Source organism: Spea bombifrons, chromosome 2 (assembly GCF_027358695.1).
Source record: "Spea bombifrons isolate aSpeBom1 chromosome 2, aSpeBom1.2.pri, whole genome shotgun sequence".
In the NCBI taxonomy this organism is placed as follows: Eukaryota; Metazoa; Chordata; class Amphibia; order Anura; family Pelobatidae; genus Spea; species Spea bombifrons.
In genome coordinates this window covers 22912441-22925000 of record NC_071088.1, presented here as the reverse complement: position 1 = coordinate 22925000, position 12560 = coordinate 22912441, and positions in this window count along the sequence as shown.

Here is a 12560-nt window from a genome sequence, read left to right as displayed (position 1 = left end):
AAAAGTGTTAGAGAAACTTTAAATTCGATACTATCAGATTTTAAAAGTGAAATGAAACAAGAACTTCAGTCACTACGCACTGATCTCACCCGCATGATTAACGAATTAGGCCAGAGAACGGGCACAGTGGAAACTAAATTAGATGATCTCATCGACTCACACAATTCAGTAATAGAAAAATCACATGATGGGGAACTAGAAAAAAAAATAAAAAATAAATAAATATAGAAGACAGATCACGCAGGGGCAATCTACGAATAAGGGGAATCCTCGAAACTGTCAAATACAATGAATTAATACCCTTTATCCAAGAATATGCAAAATGCTTCACAGATGGTTTCCTACAAAAACCGTTGGAAATAGACAGGGTACACAGAATCCCAAAGGGAAATGGGGCACCCAACCAGGCCCCAAGAGACGTGATCCTTAAAGTGCATTACTACCCCCAAAGAGATGCCTTACTCAGGGGAAGTAGACAACAGATGTATTTACCTGACAAATATAACAACATCGCAGTTTTCGCAGACCTTTCAGCAGAGACGCTAACATGGAGAAGAGAGATGAAACCTATGCTGGAGATCCTAGAAACGCACAGGATACAATACAGATGGGTTTTCCCACGTCGGCTCCTTATTCTTAAAGATGGTGCAATCCGAACGATTCAAAATCTGAAGGAGGGAATGGATCTGTTGTCAATTTGGGAAATAGCTGTACCTGAAACTTCGTCTGATCGTGGTAAATTCAAAAACTCCTCTTCCAGCCCCAAAAAAAGCAACAAAAAGAATGGCAGAAAGTTCCCTCTCTGAATAACTCTCATAATAAACCAGGTCGATCCATGGAAATGGACATTGGATATTCATACTGGAAATATAACTTTGCTTGGCTCTGTTTGATTTGCAAGAACTATTTTCTGTGGAGATGGCTAAATCCACCAAAATTAAAATGCTGTTGACCGTGAGAACCCCGCTGTCTCTTATAATACTGAGACATCGGTCTACTCAGAGGCATACTTAATGATTAAAGTTATATAATATAAAATTGTATTATACATCTTAGGTTGTTACAAACATATACATAAACTAAATAACAAAAGTTAGATACGTTTTGTTCACCTTTTACTAATACTTAAAAGTAACTATCCGGGCTAGGTTATACCCACTTAAAATGATACTTTACTTTCCTGCCTCCAGGAGGATGAAGGGGTTGTCTCTCACACCAATCACTGAAATTACAAGTGCTGGAAATTTTTATACCCTTATTTGTACCTTACTTTCGTTTTTTTGTTGTTTTTTTTCCCTTTATATTCATTTTATTTTATCACTACATTTGTTTACTTTAATTTTACAACCAAATGTCTAAAAGATCCTAGAATAGAATGTCATTTATATCACTTTTGGATTTGATGATACAACGATGCTTTATACAGAAATGTTACTTATTAACCAAACTATAAACGTTAAGAAGCGAGCATACAGCACACCAACACCCTTTTACAAATGTATAACATAATTTCCCTTAATGTCAGAGGATTGAGCTCACCATGCAAACTTAACACATTCTGGTCAGAAATGCAACGTTTAAAAGCAGACATAATCTGTTTTCAAGAATCACACTAGAAGAAATAACTTCTCACTATTTAAGACACCAAAACTATACAAACATTTACCACTCTTTTTTTCACCAAAAGGAAAAGAGGATGTTCGATTATTTTTAAGAATTCATTAAATTGTGAGATATACGAGGTCATTGATGATGAAAAGGGTTGCTTCAACATAATATATTGTTCAATAAATGGCAAACCATTGGTCCTCGCAAACACTTATTTACCACACTCCATACAATTTTCCACTTTAAAACATATACTGGAAATATTCACAAAATTCCCCCCTAATGCTTCAACAATAATATGTGGTGATCTAAATACCTTATTTTGTCCAGAATTAGATTCATCCGAAGAAATTGAAAAAGTGATCTCAGATATGCCAACAGGTAAATCACCAGGACCTGACGGATTTACAAATTCTTACTATAAAACTTTCAAATCCATTTGAATCCCTAATTTATTGAATTGTTACAGAGAACTGCAATCTTTTCATCTGATACCTCAGGATATGAATAGAGCATTCATTGTAACCTTACCAAAACCCAGCAAAACACCGACAACTTGTGGCAATTTTCGCCCTATAGCTCTACTAAACGTAGATTATAAATGATATGCCAAAATTTTAGCAAACAGACTAGCCAAAGCTCTCCCCAGTTTAATTCATTTAGACCAGGTAGGATTCATCAAAGACAGACAAGCCCCTGATGCCAGAAGACGGATCATAGATCTCATAGACCTACGTAATAGAAAAAAAGTTGGATGTCTTCTCTTATCACTAGATGCAAAGAAGGCATTCGATAGATTAAACTGGTCTTTCTTAGGGGAATGCATGAGGAGATACGGTATCCCTGATGAATTTATACAATTCTGTCTGGGTCTTTACAGTAAACCTTCCGCACAGGTGTTAATATCGGGAATCCACTCTCCTATTTTTGACATAAATAATGGAGCAAGACAGGGGTGTCCCATGTCACCTCTTTTATATATCCTCTCTTTAGAGCCACTTGCACAACTAATTTGCCAAAACAAAAATATTAAAGGGGTAACATTACCAAACCAAACTGAACAACATAAAATCTCAATGTTCGCAGATGACATCATGCTAACTCTTCAAAACCCTATTGACTCCCTACCTCACTTAATTAATGACCTTAAAATGTTTAACAAAGTATCATGTCACAAAATAAGCAACAACAAATCCCAAGCATTAACTTTAAACCTAGATACAAAAACGAAATCCATACTACATGAGTCATACAATTTTGATTGGCGAAAAAGCAACTTGAAATATCTGGGTATTGATAATTATAGAAATACAACAAGCATAGCGGGCAACAATTAAAAAATGTATGGAAAAATGTCCAAGCGGATATAAGAAGATGGCAAGGTTTTAACCTTTTGGTTTGGAAGAAATTCAGCAATTAAAATAAATATAACACCAAAAATTCTTTACCTTTTAAGAACAATTCCTCTAAAATTTCCAGTCAAACTCCTTAAAACTATCCAAGGAACCATAAATAGATACATTAGAGGAAAAAAAAACCCTAGAGTCAGTATGCCAACTTTATATATAGATATACACTCAAAGGAGGTATGGGGATTCCTAATGTTTTACTATATCACAAGGCGGCCATATTATCTCAACTAGTCTTATTCCTCTCAAACCCTAAAAAAAAATAGGTGGAAAGAAATAGAAGAAAATCCTCTAAGCTATCCTATAGTTTCACATGTCATGTGGGCAAACGACATCCCAATCAAACCTAAAGCAACCATGCCAACATTAACTTGTGCATTAAAAACATGGATAACATTTTTAAAATCCTTCAATTTGGAAAACAATCTGTCAAAGATAGCCCCAATACAAACTCTACACCTTAATATACCTGGGTTAAACATCGCAAACTGGGTATTATGTAAGATAAATTCAATTTCTCAAATATTAGACACCTCAAAAAAACTGAAATCTTTTGAATGTTTGAGGGAAGAGTTTAATCTTCGCCCCAGAGAAATTTTTAACTATTTAAAAATAAAAAATTACTAATACACAAATTGCTTTTATGGAATCGAAAATAAACAATTTAACAGATATAAAAGGGTTAGTATCTTTTATGTATCAACAATTGTTAACTAATACTTTTACAGTCAAAATGACATTTTTAGACCATTGGGCAACAGAAATAGAAGAAACAATAGATGATGAACAATAGGATCAATCGTTTGCTTTACTGAAAGGCCCAGCTAAATGTATAAAACTATCAGAACTTCATGCTAAAATACTTTATAGGTGGCACTACACACCTGAGAAATTGCACACGTTCCAGCCCCAAAGACCGAATTTATGTTGGTGGAAATGCAACCAAATTGGTACTCATCTACATATATTTTGGTCCTGTCCACAAGTATATCAAATCTGGTCTCAATTATACAAACACATGGGTGAAATCCTAAAAATCCAGATTCCAATTGATCCAAACATAGGGATTTTGGGAATCTATCCGCATTATATACCACACAAATTCAGGAAACTTTTAAATATAGCTTTTATGCTTTTTAAACAGTTTTTAGCTAAACTATGGAATTCAGAGGAGCTTCCAACCATACCAATGATCATCAAAAGAATGAGAGAAACTAGGAAAATGGAATTGGCTTTTCATATGGGCAACCACACAATGAGCACTTTCAATAAAATATGGGGAAACTTTCCATCAAAGGAGCATGATTAAAATAAATAAATAACATATTCATAAAATCAATTCATTATCCCTAGCTATACTTCATCAAATATCCTTAAGTTGAGGGTTAGAGTAAAGATGACACATATACATAGATAAACCACATCATATCGCAGCAATGACTACACTGCTTGGAAATATAATTTATCCATACTTGTGTTTAGGATCAATCTATAAATATCTGAAAACATACACAACTTTCACCATAATGGTTGTTTTTGTTATACTTTAATTTTTCCTTTGGTTTTCTTTTACACTTTCTTATAATTTTGTTCCTTTTTTCTTCGCAACTGATTATCTTGAAATATTCAATCTTTATGTTGTGTTGTATTTTTGGCATTATGATGTATTTACTCTGTAAACGGAGTATCGAGGTCACATAGAATGAAATGATCTCGACGTTCCCTTGACCTTGTAATATCTTTGTCATTAACCAACACATTTCTTTATTCTGTAACAGAGTTTTATATACATGCAAAAAAAATCTTTAATAAAAACTCTCCAATAAAAACTTATTATATATATAAAAAAAAGAATAGATGTCAGAAATGAGTTATATTTGGAAAAAAGGGGATTCCAGGTGCCGACACACCTTCGTTTAGTGGTAAATAGTTCCAGAAAATGATTTTTTCATAAGAAAATGGAGGGTTTAATACTGTGATGAACACACAGGGTTACATTGGGAATGAAGATATATGGTAACAAGTACATAACAGAGTTGTAACTAACTGCAACAAGAATATGAAGATTGTAACCAGGTATTCGGGGAGAGACACAATTTTTATAGGGACAATGACATCACGTTTACAGAGAACAAAAGGCTCACACTAAACAAAAGCTTCAAGCTACTTTTTACAGATCCTATCACATGTTATTTACAAACAGGAACAACCGCTTCACAGACAATGCAACACACTATTTCCAGTTGTACATTTGCCTTTTGATGTGGGTTTCAGGTGATTACATTTGTATTTAAAAAGTCTCCACCTGTTCTTTCTGTGAGGATGTGAAATAAACTGGCCAAATGGTGTTCGGTCAGATCACCTTAACTCTTTTTATACCTATAATGACTGTAATATATATTTGTAATATAAATATGTTATAATGCTCCCTAAGGTGTCTGACATAGTCTGCATGCTACCTCCACAATAGAGACCGAGAATTCCTATTTTTTTTATCACCTCCCCAAAATACACAAGTCCATGACATCTCCACCAGGTAGTCCAAACATTTCTAGTGTTGGTTCATTACTGGCACCACTGGCTAGATTCATTGATATGCCTCTTCAGGGATTTGTTTTAGAAACCCCTGCCTATTTTAGGATACCACCTGTGATAAGGTACAGGGTGTGGTTGCTGATGGCGTGTACATCCCACCTAGGTTTTGTAGGGTTTGGTATGATATGTAGCCCCAGGGGAAGTATGTGTTGTGCCACGTAACATTATGAGTATATATGGGCCCCTGGGGTGGAGCATAAGGAGAGTAGGAAGGGCTGGTGCTCCATTCCGCAGTTTACATACACCTGGATCCATACAATAGAATCCAGGCAAGGCGTTCAGGCTGACTCCAAAGCACTGGTTAGCTGCAAGTGATTAGTTGCAAGTGATTAGCTGCAGTAACCGCAATAAAGCCTTGCCTGATTAACAGAAAGGAGAGTTTTGTTTTGAGGACTGTAAGCAGCAAGGCTGTCTATGCACTAAAGAGGCAATCTAAAAGGTTGGTGAGCCTACATTTCTTTTAGTTTAGACCCTGCTTAGTAAGGGACATATATGTTAGTAAGAGCTCAGATGAGCTCGTGCTTTGTAGGTTTTTTGTTTAGGATGTATGATTCTGTTAATAACTGTGGATGTGGATTAATAACAAACTGTGGCTGATTAATTAACCAAGACTGGCTTTAATACCCTAGAGGACAGTGCTGTTTGCAAGGACTTGGTACCCTGTGTGGGTGCAGGATCACACACCCATGTGATCAAATTACTCAATGAAATCCAATGGGAACCAAATTTTATTAGTCGGTATGAATGTCTAATCACTATACAACACCATAGAGTATAGTTTAGGATTGAAGGCAGCTAGATCTTATTATAGAGAAGAACCCTAGTTACTACTCAGACAGTGTGACATTATTATGGCCTTCCTAAATTCCTTCCTGAAACACAATTTTTTTTGGCTTCCTAGATCAATTCTTCCCAAATCAGCTATGGGTGCCAAGTTCACCCACTGTTACATGAATCTTTTTTATTTGGTCTAATAACCCCTGGGGGCAAACAAGTCGTTAATCGTTTTCTGGCATGGTTCAGTTCCCGGGAAGAACCATTTGTTTCATTTGTTAATAATACTCCATTTAATCTGATTTTTACTAGTAACATACACTTGGGTACAGGGGCGTACCTAGAGTATTTGGCACCCGGGGCGGATCCTGTAAGTGGCACCCCCCCAAATGTAAAGACATCTACAAAATTATGTTGGCAAGAATATTTATTGCACCAATTTGTAAACTGTATGTCAACTGTAAACAACAAGAAATCTGAAAAAATAAATTAATAACTTATAAGTAAAATAAATATGTTTAAATAACATTTACTGAACATATAATAGTGCTTTCTTTAATAACCCCCCCAAAAAAAACAACAAACACAACAAGTTTCTAAGAAGACCTAGCAAATGAGTGACAAACATTACAAATTAAGTACTGGCTAAGCAGCTAAAGACACTATAAACTAAAAAAAATTCTGATATTATAATCAGGAGTCACCATAACATTGTTCTCTTTTCATTTAAGCATTTGCATATATAGTGGTGTTGCCATGTCGACTCATGATTATATATACCATATGAACCAGACACTGACTGTGGTATAGCATGACACCTATCACTATATACTGAGCCAGGCAGTGACGGTGGTACAGCATAATGCCTATCACTCTATACTGAGACAGACATTCACGGTGGTGCAGCTTAAGTAATTTCATAATATATTGAGGCAAACATTACAGTGAAACAGCATAACTCCTATCACTATACACTGAGCCAGATACTACAGTGGAACAGCATAACACCTATCACTATAACTGAGCCAGATATTGATGGTGGTACAGCATAACCGCTATCTTTATATACTGAGCTAGACACTTATAGTAGTACAACATAACTATCATTATACACTGAGGCAGACATTGACAGTTGTGCAGCACAACTGCTATCATTATATACTGAGACACGCGCTGACAGTAGTACAACATAACTGTTTCCATTATATACTGAGGCACGCGCTGACGGTGGTACAACATAACTGTTATTTTATACTGAGGCCCACATTGCCGGTGATACAGGATAACACCTATCACTTTATAGTGAGCACACATTGACGGTGGGGCAGCGTAATCCATATCACTATACATTGAGCCTGACATTTACAATAATGCAGCATAACCCATATCACTATATACAAAGCCATTGATGTGGTGTAGGCCTACCACTTCAGTGTCTGGCTTAGTATATAGTGGTAGGGGTTATGCTGCATTATTGTAAATGTCTAGATCGATGTATAGTGATAGGGATTATGCTGTACTGCCCTCAACTGCAGATCAGGGGAAGACTGTGAGAGTCAGTACAGCCTTCCCTTCTTCTGACTGCACCGTGACATTGGGAGGTCCTCTCCCCGTAATCATCCCCAAAGTCCATTTGTCCCCTACGTCACTAAACCACAACTCTCTTTTAATTACTCCCTGTAGTTCAGGTATAGATCAAATAAACAACACATGGAAACAGCAAGTGTTAAATATCCTGTATTTACAGGTATACATAAATAATGTATGGAAACATAGCATTGCAGGTATAAATCAACAGAACACACAAACCCAGCATTGCAGGTATAGATCAACTGGAAATCACTCAGCACTGAAGGTATAGATCAAATAAACAACACATGGAAACAGCACCCCAGGTATTGATCAACTGAATAAGACATCCTGTATTTGCTGGTAAACATAAATAATGTATAGAAACATAGCATAGCAGATATAGACCAACACATTAACACACAAACCCAGCTTTGCAGGTACAGATCAATTGGAATTCACATAAAAACTCAGCATTAAAGTTATAGATAAAACCCCCTAAATTACAGGCATAGATCACAGATTGCACACCCCAAAGCCAGCGTCCACATTGCCCACATAGAACCTGACCAGCACCCTGCGGTGGGGGTGCAAGGCCTCTGTCTCCCAGCTCTGCCACTGTATGGAACAGTATAGAGTGATGGGAGTTATGATGTACTTTAGAGCATAATTATAATGAAAAAGACATTGGAAATGGTACAGCATAACACCCATCACTCTCACACATTTACCAATCAACACTTACCAATCCACAGATTCCACACATACCAATCCACAGATTCCACACATACCAATCCACAGATTCCACACATACCAATCCACAGATTCCACACATACCAATCCACACATACCAATCCACAGATTCCACACATACCAATCCACAGATTCCACACATACCAATCCACAGATTCCACACATACCAATCCACAGATTCCACACATACCACACATACCAATTCACAGATTCCACACATACCAATCCACAGATTCCACACATACTAATCCACACATATACCAATCCACACATTCCACACATACCAATCCACAGATTCCACACATACCAATCCACACATATACCAATCCACAGATTCCACACATACTAATCCACACATATACCAATCCAGATTCCACACATACCAATCCACTCTCACTCAGTCTTAATTAATGATTTCCTACCTTCTTTTCTACTTCTTTTCTTCTTACAGCAGTCTTTTCTTTTTACAGCAGTCTTCCTCTTCGCTCCTCTTCTTCTGTCTTCTTCCGGGTCATAGGGCACTGTGGGCGCGGCTTCAGTGCCGCCGGGGTTTGTTGTCAGATCCCGGCGGCACTGAAGCCGCGCCCACAGTGCCCTCTGCACAGCAGCAGTTGACGCGTGGATCGCAAGGGAGCAGTATCGGAGGTCTTTAACAGACCTCCGGCTCCTTTGAGTGATTTTAAGCCAGTTCAAGGGAACCGGCTTAAAATCACTCAAGGGAGCCGGAGGTCTGTTAAAGACCTCCGATACCGCTCTCTTGCGAGCCTGCTCCTCCAGCGGCGGACATTACTGTCCGTCTCTGGAGGGGTGCCGGGTGCCGGCAAGTTGGCACCCCCCTGATGAGCGGCACCCGGTGCGGACCGCCCCCCCCGCCCCCCGCTAGGTACGCTACTGCTAATAGTCTGAAGAATGTAATGGTCTCTAGTAAACTTAGAGGATTGTGTGAGACCTCTGGTGAACAGGACCCTTCTGGTACATCACTCTGTAGACATTCTAGATATTTAACATGCCCATATATCAATCCGGATTTGTTCACCGTTATAACTAAAACCACAAATTATAGCTTTATAAGTCAACATAACTTTTATTTTTTTGGTCTGTTTGTTATCATGCACACGTGGATTGCAATATGTGGGACATTGGCTGAAAGTCCGGTTTCAGGAACACCATAGGGAAAGCTTGAGTTCTTACCGTGAGCTCCTTTTTTTAGACAACAGGAAACCAGAGGATGTAATGCAAAAATATGTATTTAATTTAATAGGAGGGCTTTGATATGTACCACCAAGGATCTACAGTGAGAAAAGAGGCTCATGGTAAGAACTGAAGCTTTCCCTGTCATCCTTGGTGACACACGAGTGAGAAATACCAAAGTCAGGAACAGGCTGCCATCAGAACCTTCCTTCCAAAGGCTGTATCCTCAGCTGCCATGTCATGGATGTGGTAATATCAGGTAAATGTGTGCATGTTACACCAAGTGGACACTTTACATATTTGCTGATTAGTTGCTAAAGACTGTTTGGCATTACATGTAGCCACCACCCTGTTAACAGTCTTCTAGGTCTCAGTCAAGCAAGGTTCCTTGAAGAAATGCTGAACAGCAGAGTTCTCGGCTAACTCTAGATCAGAGAAGTGCTGACAGCACATTAACTTTTAGAGTTGCAGGTTTCAGGCCTCTGTCGAAGCCATCTTGCAGGAAGTCAAGTTCCAGAGGGATGGAACTGGAATCAGTCTGTCAGATGATGTTTCGCCACCAGGTTAAAAATTTAGGCCGAATGTCCAGATATCTCAGGGAGGTAATCCATTTTCAACTGCCGAGGAGCATGTTGGCAACTGTTCTCCAACAACGCCCTTTCAGTCTCCAGGCAGTCAGGTGTAGAAATATTAGATCCGGATGATGCATAGCTCCCTGCAGCAAAAGATCCTCTTTGTAAGGAAGGTGAAAAGGTTCTGTTATGCTCAACTGCTGTAGCTCCGAATACCATACTCTGTTTGGCCAGTGCAGGGCGATCAGTATATAGCGGAAGTTGCAAATCTTCCTGATAACCCTGGTGATTAGAGGCAGAGGAGAAAAGATTTAGGCTAGGCTGAAGGATCAGGTCTGGTTGAAGTCTACGTGGTTGCTTGGAGGTTTAGAAAACAAAAATTGGTGTTGGTCCTGGTTGCCATAAGGTCTACGTCCAGCTGTCCCCATCGACTCACAAACCACCCAAAGACTTCAAGGTTCAGAGTCCATTCTCTCCGGAGAGCGGTCACAAGCACCACTGTGAGAGATTTTGCCTCTCGCAAGAAGGCAGTGTCACGCCAACTTGTGTAATGCATACATGGACTTGCTACCTGGTAGAGATGGTATGGCCAATTGCAGCATGAGAGGGGTTAATTGTATGGGCATGTGGTGCCAAAATGTCTTATAAGATGAATTTGTCTTTTGAAGCTGGGACTCCAACCAGGGCACTCTGCAAGGTGTGAAATGTTAAGAGGAGGTGCCTCTATGTCTACTTGTTGAGTAATCCACCACATGCCTGTACCCCCTCATAGATAGTGGATTCTTTTGATATGCTAAGTGACCACTAGCAGTCGGGAAAACCATTACTTCCAAGGTCATATCCAACACATACACCAATAATAACCCATAGATTCATAATCATACCTCCCTTTTGTGCATATCTAGAACAGGGAAAGCACACCCTACAAGAAGAATACAAATATGGCCAGTGCAACTTAAGCTGTTTGGAAGAAATTGTGAAGTCCGTGGTATTCTGTCATAATCAGCATGGACTTCATAATTTACAAGAAATTCATAAATGCAAAAATTATTGCTGTGGCGAGCACAGGAGGGATAATAAAATTAAAACGAGTTATTTTGAGTGATATGGTTCCACCACACAAGGGGGAGGTCACTTATGGTTCCTATAGGTACACCTTCCCTCTGCTTAAACTACCCCTGGGCCGGCTTGGAAACTCGAGATGAACTGGAAAAAAAAGTATACGTTTAATGAGAGGAAATTGGTCAGTGTGCTTACTAGGGGCCAAGATCTAATTTTGAGTAAGTCGCCATCTTTCCTTGCCGGAGCCCTATGGACAGAAAAACTGTTACTTTACCATTCAAGTGAGTAGTTAGGTTTTCTGTAACTTCTCCTTTTTATTTTTATCTGTTTGGTGTAAATAATCGGTTTATCATCTTTTTTGTATGCACTGTGACTATTTTTTTGTTCATAATAAATATTCCTTTATTAAGTTCTGCCTTTGTCTGGTAAAGACTCACGTTACCTGATTAGACCAATGTATTGGTAATTTGAAATCACATAATTATTGTGTTAAAGTATATTTTGTGGGTTCTTAGTCTAATTCGCTTGGGAGACCAAGGCACCCCATTTATAAATTGTCTTGGTGGAGGCCGCGTTATGATATTGGTTATATCATAGTTAATTGTGGGTGGTATTGAGGGTGGATATTTTTATCACTATTTCCAGTCTAGGGCAGACAGAAATTTAACACTTTAACCCCCAGAACCAAGTCACACTCACGCTTGGAGTAGGGTGCATTCGTGACATGTGGCATCCTTTTAAAAAATAGTTTAAAAAAAAAGTTTCCAAGAGGGTCTCTCTTGCATTCAACCATGCAAGTCAAAGGAGCCCAGCTTTATAATCACAATGTGATTAGTAAAATAAATTTTAAAAAAAAGGGGGTATGGCCTACCGCTGAGGAAGATGGCCGCATGAGGTGTGAGCTCCCCCCCCACTTACCTTTGAATGATCCAAAGCCATCCACAGCCATGGGCAGAAGCAGAAAAGGGGAGCATGACCCTTAGACCCCGGGGGGAAAGGGGAAACCGGTTTCGTCGTCCTTAAGGGA